Source organism: Candoia aspera, chromosome 3, assembly GCF_035149785.1.
Source record: "Candoia aspera isolate rCanAsp1 chromosome 3, rCanAsp1.hap2, whole genome shotgun sequence".
Taxonomy (NCBI): Eukaryota; Metazoa; Chordata; class Lepidosauria; order Squamata; family Boidae; genus Candoia; species Candoia aspera.
Genome location: NC_086155.1, coordinates 94,769,239 through 94,779,976, shown reverse-complemented (window position 1 = coordinate 94,779,976; position 10,738 = coordinate 94,769,239).

The window sequence follows — 10,738 nt, the reverse complement described above, 5'->3', positions numbered from 1 at the left end:
TTGGGAAAAGAACAACTTCATTTTGCCTGTCTTGCTGAGAACCATTCCGTTTTAAGTTCAAAAATGTATACTTAATTCTTTGCCATTTCATATATATATTTCAGACATTTGTTTCAATTTTAGAACCTGGCTTTAAGTAGTTTTGATCCACTCAAATTAGCTATTTAATGCAGATGATGATTCTTAAAAGAGGCATGTTATAGCAGGGCAGTGGTCCATCCACTCCAGCTTTCCATGTCATGCAGGGGTGCATTCAGGAGTTTCACAAACACAGAGAAGAGGCAATGGCCTACTTCCCCTACTGCTCCATAGCAGCTGGTACTCAAGGACCTGTGATTTCTGGAGGTAATAGCTTATTCCCCAGTCCTCCATGTCTTTGTCCTGTCCCCTTTCATGCCTCTGTGGCCACCTGGTTTGGCCTGCAGGTGACACTGGACACCTGACTTCTGCAGAGGCAACTGCCATTCTCCACAACTGACAGTTCACAGGTGTGGAGGAGTCAACTGAGGCTCTTCTTCCTCTCCTGTCAACCCTTTGAAGTAGGCAAGTTCAAGAAACAGGCATGGCATGGATTCCAGAAAAGCTCTTTGTTGTAGTAGGGTACAATAACAGAATCTTGAAAGCCTGTCCAAGTTTCTCTCTGCACCATTTTATGATAAACAAAATCATCATGGTGTTATTTTGAGCTTGTGTGCTTCTTGATTTGGCATCAAAAAATCTTGATCTGACCGTAAATTATCTCTCACTTTGCCAAGACATGGCAAGTGATCCCTTATGACTGTGACATCTTTCAGGACATCAGAATGCCATGTTTGCATTCAGCCTTAGCTGTTCCAGTGCCAACAGCAGTATAACCAGCTAGATGTTAGTTAACTCTCCAAACATAACCTGAACCTGCAAAAGAAACTAATATATCTTATAATTTTGTTTCTGATACTAACACAAATATCAGAGCATCCCTTGAAAGCCATACTATTGGTTTTATGGGTCTGTAAACAGTACTATCTAAGGGACGCGGTGGCGCTGCGGGTTAAACCGCTGAGCTGTCGATCGGAAGGTCGGCGGTTCGAAACCGCGTGGCGGGGTGAGCTCCCGTTGTTAATCCCAGCTCCTGCTCACCTAGCAGTTCGAAAACATGCAAATGTGAGTAGATCAATAGGTACCGCTTCGGCGGGAAGGTAACGGCGTTCCGAGTCGTCATGCTGGCCACATGACCCGGAAGTGTCTATGACAACGCCGGCTCCAAGGCTTAGAAACGGAGATGAGCACCGCCCCCTAGAGTCGGATTCGACTGGACTTTATGTCAAGGGAAACCTTTACCTTTACCTTAAACAGTACTTATGTTCCTAAAACCCCCTTGGAAGGTAAAATTTTAAGATGCTTGGAACTTTAGCAGCCATTATGATGATGTGCACTGTATTATTATTAATGTTGTTTTAAAATGTTAACAATTCTGTCAATTAATTCCTAATACTGTATACAGAACTGTATCAAATAACTGAGTTATGTGCCCACTAGGAGGTGCAATTTATCAGTATATTGCAATATACTCCTGCTTCTGCTACATCTCTAAATCACAGAAAAGTAAACTCAGTGTGACATGACTGAAAGCAACCACACTGGGGAGATATTGTCTTATTTTTTGTTTAGAGGCTGCATGACATGTTGTGATGAGTATCTTATTAATACTGTATATATTTTAAGATGTTCTTTAAAAATATCCTGAATTTCGGAGGCAGAATATAAATATATGTATAAATAAATAAACATGACAAATATCACCAAATATCTTTCAGCTAGGATGACTTATATTACATCCAATTATAATAACAGAGCCAATGATCTTTAACTATAAGACTAAATGTTATGAAAGAAAAGATGCCATTCAAACTGCTACTGCTAAATCAGTTACTTTTTTAAAGAAAGTAAGAATTCAAACTTTTTGTACTGCTCCAATTTACCTCACCCATCACAATAATGAAAAATTATGTATCTGCAAGTGTCCTTAAATATATAACTACGCTGATTATATATACAAGAGAAATCTGGAGTCAATTCAAGCACCAGCATAAATTTTCCTAGATAACCTCAAGTAACTTCCTAGAGTGGGACTCACTCAAAACATAAGTCATGGTTATACAATACACACAACTGGCTGAGTTTGTACAATATATGAAACTATAAACCATAGTTTACAGTGTACAGTGGCTGGTTTACACAGTACACTATAAGTAAAAATCAAGGGAACTATGCTATGGCTTAGTGTGATATATTGGGTCTATGTTTCAGCCCCACTTGCCTTACCTGAGTGATATGAAAATAGGGACACCAATTTTTATTTACTAGTTCTCCTGTACCAATGACAGAAAGCTATCACACAGAATTTATCATCACCTAGTCTAGAAAAGTTTCACTAATTTGTTATGTTTAATCCTCTTCTTAAAATGTATTTCCCTCTGAGAACATGGCCTGCTAAAAGCGCAAAGAACACTACGAGATTATTCAGTTTTTCCCAGTAACATCCACATCTTCCCCTTCATTATGAGCTGTTTGGCATTTTACTGAGCCAGTGAAATACAGTAATTAATGAGTTAGACTTCAGTCAAGGAGACCCATGTTCAAGTCTTCACTTGACTATGATGCTCAATGAGTAACTTTAACCAGTCACTCTATCTTAGCCCAAACAACTATTTATCTATCTATCTATCTATCTATCTATCTATCTATCTATCTATCTATCTATCTATCTATCTATCAAATTTCTCTGCTGCCCATCTCGTACACAATGACTCTGGGTGGCTTACAAATAATAAAACAACAGTAAAAACAGTACAATATAAAATCCATACAATATAAATATACATAAATACCAATACAAATATAAAAATACCAGATATAAAATGTAAAATTCAAGATGGCAATAGGGTTTTGTACTTGGCATGATCACAGTACCAGCCACCTCCAAGAATGGCTATCTCCCATCCCATCCCATGCGAGGTGGCATAGCCATGTTTTCACCCCCTTCTGGAAGGCTGGGAGAGTGTGGGCCTGTCTTACCTCCGGGGGTAAGCCGTTCCACCGGGCAGGTGCCACAGCAGAGAAGGCCCTCCTCCTGGACCCTGCCAATTGGCAATCCCTCATGGACAGGGTCCGTAGCATGCCCTCTCTGCCTGACCAGGTGGCATGAGTCGATGTGATGGGGGTGAGGTGGTTCCTCAGGTAACCTGGACGCATGCCATTTAGGGCTTTAAAGGTGATAACCAACACCTTGAATTGGACTCGGAAGCAAACTGGTAACCAATGCAGTTCGCACAGCAATGGTGTTATACGTGCCCTCCTTGGGGCTCCCAAGACTGCCTGTGTGGCTGCATTCTAAACCAGCTGCAGCTTCCAGATACTCTTCAAGGGTAGCCCCATGTAGAGCATGTTACAGTAGCCTATGCAGGAGGTGACCAGGGCATAAGTGACTGTTCGGAGGGACTCCTGATCCAGGAAGGAGCAGAGCTGGTGCACAACATGAAGTTGCGCAAAGGCTCCCCTGACCATGGCTGCCACCTGCTCTTTGAGCAGGAGCCGTGAGACCAGGAGAACCCCCAGGTTCCTCACTGGGTCTGTTTGGTGCAGCGCAACCCCATCCAGAACCAAAGATGGTAAGTTCTCAGATACCTGGGAGCCCCTGACCCACAGCCACTCCGTCTTGCCAGGGTTCAGCTGAAGCCTGTTGCTCCCCATCCAGACCCCCACAGCCTCCAGGCACCGAGAGAGGGTGCCCACAGCCTCACATCACCTGGGATGGAGATGTATAATTGAGTATCATCAGCGTACTATAGATAAGGAACAGGGCTTCTAGTGTAGCTGTACCTTTTCAAAATGGTCTCAGATCTTTAGACAACAATTTGGTTTATTTATGGTAGCAGAAATCCACATTCTTCAGTTAAGGCTTTTAAAAAAAAATTCTTTGCCATATAATACATTGGCTCTTCTTCATCCTAATTAGGTTCATATTTCACATGCACCCCAATCATCATTATCATCATCATCATCATTTCTTATGCATCTTTAAACAAAGCATAGTATAGATCAAAGAAAAACACAACAGTCACAGAAGGACTGTCCATCCCCCAAAGGGAACCACTCTTTGATCCAGAAGAGTTGGAAAGAGATTCCTCCCTATCTTGGAAAAACATAAGAGAATGAGTGAGGATGGGCTTTAGGGAACAGAAGAGGCCTCACTTGTGGTTCTTGGGACTAGATGGAAGAACTTGGCTGTCTTCATGCGGTACACTGGCCTAGGTTTCCATCCCTCTGTCTCTAAACTGAATTAGCATATTTATTTCACTTTATATTTAGTTAACTAAAATGTATGCCAAACGAAGCAAATGTGCTACATAGAGTACCAATTAGCTATTAAAGCCATGGATACTGGAACAAATTTTTAAAAATTACACAACTATTTCCCAGAGCCATTTTTTAACTTGAACCAAGGTGAATCGGGCATTTTGAGAAGCAAATAAAAAGAGGAAGGTGGTGGACTTCTGCTTCCCACTCCTGTGTGGGTTTTGTAAATATGAAACAAAACTAGGGAGAAGTACTGTTTCAAGTTATGAAAAATGTCTGAGGCTGGCAATGTCTCCTCCTCCCCTACTCCTTTTAGGGTAAATCCAAAATTGTGGTGCTTGCTTTGGCATTTAAAAATAAGTCTCAATTTATGATGTTTCCACTTTTTAAAAAAATGTTCAATGCTCATTACATGGATTTATGTGAAAGCACACTGTCACTTAGCAAATTTGTTTACTGCAAAAAAAAAATCTGCAGGCATTCTGGTTTGAAAGTCAGACTGATTAACAGCGTGACTCTAATTTACATTCTTCAAAACAGTATTTATTTGCAGTTTGTGCATCCCTCAAGGTTTGAGTACAAATAACGAATGTTAGAATGCTAAATGATCCATTACCATGACAGGAATTTCTATGATAATTCACCTTTAGAAACCTGATATTCTTGAACTCTTAGAATCACCTGATTTAATAAAAACATTTTTTTTTCTTAGCACAATGAACGTGTGCATAAATGGTTGCTGATTTCCATACAATTGCTCCTAATGATTTTATGGCCAGTTGTTGTAGGTAAGCATCTCCATTCTACATCAAATTAGTATGTCAGCTTGAACATTAATAGAAGTCAACTTTTTAATGTTATGCACAGCTTTGATTTTGTCCCCTAAGCTGAAGTCCTAAACATGCTTAGTAGGAAGGGTGTCTCATGGAACTTAATGGAGCTTATACACATTCCACGGAATGAAACAATACATCTTTTTCAAAACCATACCATTTCACACTACTGTTGGATGATTACATTGAGAGCATCATTGTAGAATGGTTAAAATAACCAACTATGGCTGTTGGGTCTCTCAGTTTAATGTATTTCAAAGAATTGTTGTGAAGATTTAAAAAAAAAAAGGAGGGGACTTACTGTATATACTGTATGCATTTTTTTAAAATTTCCAGAAAGGTGGGATTCTTTGTTTTTCCTCCCCATGAAAAAAATATGGAAACCCTCTATGCAGACAGGGAACAGGTGGATAACAGAACTCAGTATAGTATGTAAGGCAGTTACTGTCCAAATGTAAATGTGAGAAATATTAAAGGTGGGGAAAGAAAAGTTGCAAAGCATGGGAGAAAATGTTACCTGTAACCTGAGTTTGAAATGGACTTTCATGGAAGAATTTTCAGTTCCTTTTCAGCATAGCGTTGAAGGAAAAAGGAGTAATAAGTTGCTGTTCAGAGAAGGGATCAAAGTATAATGCAAGAAAGAAACAACAAGTGGAGTATGTTAAATCAAACGCACATTTTATTTGGATAATGTTCCACTGAACAGAATGACACCTACTTTCAAATACATTTCTGTAAATTTAAACATTGTAGGAAGACAGCCATGTTAGTATGTGGTAGCAAAGAATCAGTCTGGTTGCATCTTTTCCAACTAACAATTTTTATTAGCCACTCTATGCATCTGATAAAGTGAGCCATAACGCACAAAAGCTTATGCCTTTTTTAAAAAGTTAGAAAAAGTGCTATCAGATTCCTATCAATTTAGAGTATGACAGCAGGAGGTCCTTGGGTGATTGAGGATGCTACAAATATGAAGATTAAAAGACCAAGATACATGTGAGGATAAAAGCAGAAACATATTTACAGAAAGCTTTAAAGTCATCAATTCTGCATTCACTTATTTGTATTATAAATGTATTTGTACTTACATAATACCGTTATTTATTATCTACCTTTCAGGATATCAGTCCTCCCAAAGGGACTCACAAGTAATAAACATTTTAAAATAAACATTGGTAGGAATCTTCCCATAGAATGGCCCCATGGAGGACAGAAGAGTCCAGTTGAGCAGGCTTTTGCAATGGTTGTTACTCATCTGCCTTCTTCTGTTCAGGTATCATTTCCAGAGGTTGTATAATAAAAAGCAAGCCATAATAATTGGGTAAATATATAGTGCTAAACCATAAATCATGGTTTAAAGTCACAGATGGTTGCTTTACCCATTGTCTTAAAGGTATCAGACATGGTTCCTTTAAAGAGTATAGTGATAGTGGAACTATACAACTCCAACTTACTTTTCTTGTGTTACTTATGAACTAGACTATCAGACATTATTCATGTTTATTACACCATGAACATAAGATCACCTTTAGATTGTCAGTCTAGCTGAGGAAAAAGTAGAGCCAGTCAGATGTTCACGGAATGCAGTAGCAGATAATTTGTTTACTTATTTAGATTTATTTACAAATCTCTACTTCCTTTTCCCAGCCATACTATAGGTTGGTAATTATAATTAAAATAACAGGGCAATTATCTGATTTAAAAACAGCAAAATCTCTTTTGACACAATTAAATGCTTTATAGACCAGTTGAAAAACACAGCATGATGTGGAAAAAGTTTTATATGCTTCCATAACCTATCGAATAGAAATAACTAAGTTAAGTAAGTAAGAGTCTTGCTGTTGAAGAGCTCATCAAAAGGCATGTCGCTGCAATTGAATGGCATGTTTCTCCAGGTGAGGGACTGGAGACTAACTTTTACAAGGAAAGGATGAAGAAACTAGACTTGTTTAGCCTAGAAAACAGACAAGAGGTAGTATGATTTAAGCTATATGAAGGGTTGTAACAAAGTTGATTGTCATTATCCCTAAGTCCTTAATAGCTAGGTTTGAGAGTGAGGATCATCAGTGGGACAATGACTCTTCCATCATCAAAAGGACACATCAGGTCCTGCAAGGATTTTATTTATTTGTCTGTTTGTTTGTTTTTCAAATTTCTATCACCACCCATCTCTCCCGAAAAGGGGACTCTGGGTGGTTTACAATAAGATCAAAATTAAAACATATTAATTACAATATAAATAGGTCAATAAAAAGATAAAATATATATAAAATCCAAGCAGCCCAGATGTTCTCTATGTGGCTGTCACATGAGATTTGAACCTTGTTATTTGTTCTCATTTGCAGTACACCAGCAAAGATAAGCTAAAATCATTGCTCCACGCTGTCACCTTTCTTACTGATATGTAGCCAAAAAGCAGCAATAAAACTATAAAGCAAAGTAAGATTAACAGAGACTTGCTAGATTAACAGATGACTCCCTGAAGCTGGTGGTCCCTGAGCAGTTTAGGAGTTCATAGCCACTATCTCCAGGTGCCTTTGGAGGAAGAGCTGATCCAACCAAGCACATGTAAGAGCCCACATTAAGATTTCATCATTGTGATAAGAGCAGCAAAATGTAGTTATAGCTGATAGCTGTTCAATGACACTCTTTCAGGTGACCTGGTCCTTATTAGGCAGGAGGGATGAGCTCAGGGCCATCTCTTGGGCTGCTGTGAAGAATATTCCAGGTATCTGGCAGATAGTTATTCAGATTCACTTGGACTTGGACTCAGACTGGGCTGGATTGGTCAAGGAGGCAAAGGCACGACCATGCTTGGTTACCTGAGAGAAGTTTGACCCTGTAACTCCAGAGGAAATGGACAGGATTCTCAGCACTGTTAACCAGGCCACCTTTTGTCCCTCCTGGGTTTTGAAAACCAGTGAGTATATAACATGCAGTTTGGTCCACATGCTGGTGTTGGCTTATTTTAGAGAGAGGGTAGTTCTGCCAGCCTTGAAGGAAGTGGTGGTGCTCAACCTCCTCAAAAGGCCATCACTGGAGCCAACTGTCCTGGACAATTTTTGTCCAGTCTCCAACCTTCCTTTTATAGGGAAGGTTGTTGAGAAGGTGGTCAAGTTGCAATTGCAGAGGATTCTGGAGGAAACAGATTATCTGGACCCTTTTCAGCTGAGATTCAGGGCACTTGTTTTATGGTTGTTATGTTTTTCTCAAATCGTTGTTCTTTCAACTTTGTGAAGTCACCCAGAGTGATTTGGAGTTGGGGAGCCTAGAGATCAAATAAACAAATGAACAAACACATAGTTGCTAAACATTTCTATTAGCAAATTAAATCTTCAAGTCTATTTTGTTATGTGTGCAGCCTAGAGTGTTGGCAAAATATAAGCCCTTCTATTTCTACTTTATTTATTTTCTATCCTGCCTTTATTATTTTTATAAATAACTCAAGGTGGCGAACATACCTAATACTCCTTCCTCCTCCTATTTTCCCCACAACAACCACCCTGTGAGGTGAGTTGGGCTGAGAGAGAGGGACTGGCCCAAGGTCTCCCAGCCAGCTTTCATGCCTGAGGCCGAACTAGAACTCTTGGTCTCCTGGATTCTAGCTCACTGCCTTCACCACAACCTATCCTTATGCTCTACTTAGGGGATTACTTACACTGGCTTGCATTCTCTCTCCCTCAGGTTGTCAGTCTTTCTGCTGGCTGGCATTTTCTCCTACTGGCTGGCCAAATGTGATCTTTCCTCTCTGTCTTCTTCAGCTTTCTGTAAGGGGTAGATTTATCCACAGTGGCTCTCCTCTTTCTTCAGTGGATCTTCAGCCTCCTCCCTACTCACAGTTGGCTCAAGAAATTTGCTGTGGGCTCTCTTGGAAAAAACAAAGAACAGCCAATGCTGCCTAGAATCCAGATTGCTCCTCCAGCATATTACATCTCCATCTTTCCACCCTTCTTCTTTCCAGAACTCTTTAAGTCTCCAGCTTTCTCCTCCTCCTTTTGTCAGCTCAGAAGCAGCCCCCATTCCTATGGGAAAGTTGTGAAAACTTTCACTACTGCTGTACTCTCGTGGTCTGCTAACAGAAGGAACAACATGTCTGGCTGAGTGTATACATGGTGGGATGGTAAGAAGCCATGGGAAGTTGCCATCACAGTGGCAGTGCCAAATGCTCTGTTTAAGCAATTAGGATGGTTCTAGGCAATATATATAATTTGTACAACACACTGACCTACGTTCAGATTTCATTTCCTTCAGTGTAAGAACATAGTGGCACACATATCTATCATTGGGTAGATATCCCGAGATTACCATGCATTTCAGAATGCAGTCTTAAACAAAACCTGCCCAGGAAAGATCTCAGCCCCACCAACCAAAATCAATCAGCTTTCTTTGAACCGCTTCATGCTTTTCCTCCTAGGTTCAGTTTGTCTTTTTGCTTTGTCTTTTTTTTTTCCGGGCATGCTGATTTGTGGTCCTCATCCAGATTGTTGCTGTTAGCATTTATCTTGCTTGGTCACCGAGTCTGCTTGTTTTTCCTTAGTTCATTCAATGAAGTATCAATGCAGGATTGCAACAAAGGCTTTTGATTTTTAGCCAGCTTGTCACAGAGTCGGATGGCAACTGAGGCTGAGCGGGAGTGACTGGTCCAAGGTCACCCAGCTGGCTTCCATGCCTAAGGGAGGGCTAGAATGTATGTCTCCTAGTTCAGCACCTTAACCACTGCATCACACTAGATCTCTGGTCATCATCCAGATTAGATCACAGTATTATCACTTAAAAAAATAAATAAGGATTTATTAGAGAATAGAGCAGTATGGAGCAGTATGTGTGTATCAGGTTTAGTGGTGGATCAGTGCTGAAACAATATTGCTGAATTCATTTCTTTATTCCCCACCACCACCACCACCACTACTTTCAAACTCCTGACCTAGCATGTGTCATACCAATTAAAAGCATACAGGCTTTTAAATCCTTGCAACCGGCCCCAAATTGCTTTAAAGACAAAAGGCTCCTATCCTATGCTTCATTTTTATCAGTTATGGACCCACCCATTTTCTTTTCTCTTGCACCAACAGCTAGATTATGAATCCAATAGCACTTAAACTACAGAAAAAAATAATGTTGATTAAACATTAGGAAGAATTCTGTCTGATTAGCTATGACAGCTGAAGCAAGTTAAGCAGAAAGCAAGACCAATATAGTTGCTACTCTGGGATGTAGAGCAATGTTCTAAAATACTATAATTGTGTCCTTAAGATGTCACTTACTACTTATTGCAGCAGGTGAAGAATGTGTGGCCCTTCAAATGTTGCTGAACTACAATTCCCAGCATCCCTCACCATTGGCCATGCTGGCTAGGGCTGTTAGAAATTCAGCAATTCCCTATCCCTGTTCTGGATACACATAGGCACCCATACCAGCAGCAGGCCTGTATTGCTCCTTTTTGTTTTTCTTATACTTTAAAAAAGGTAAATTTCAGACCTCTTGAACCCAGTGCTGATTTCTATGAAAGGCTTGCATACTCACAGAGTAACCTACTAACAGAACTGATATGAATCCAATTTGATTAC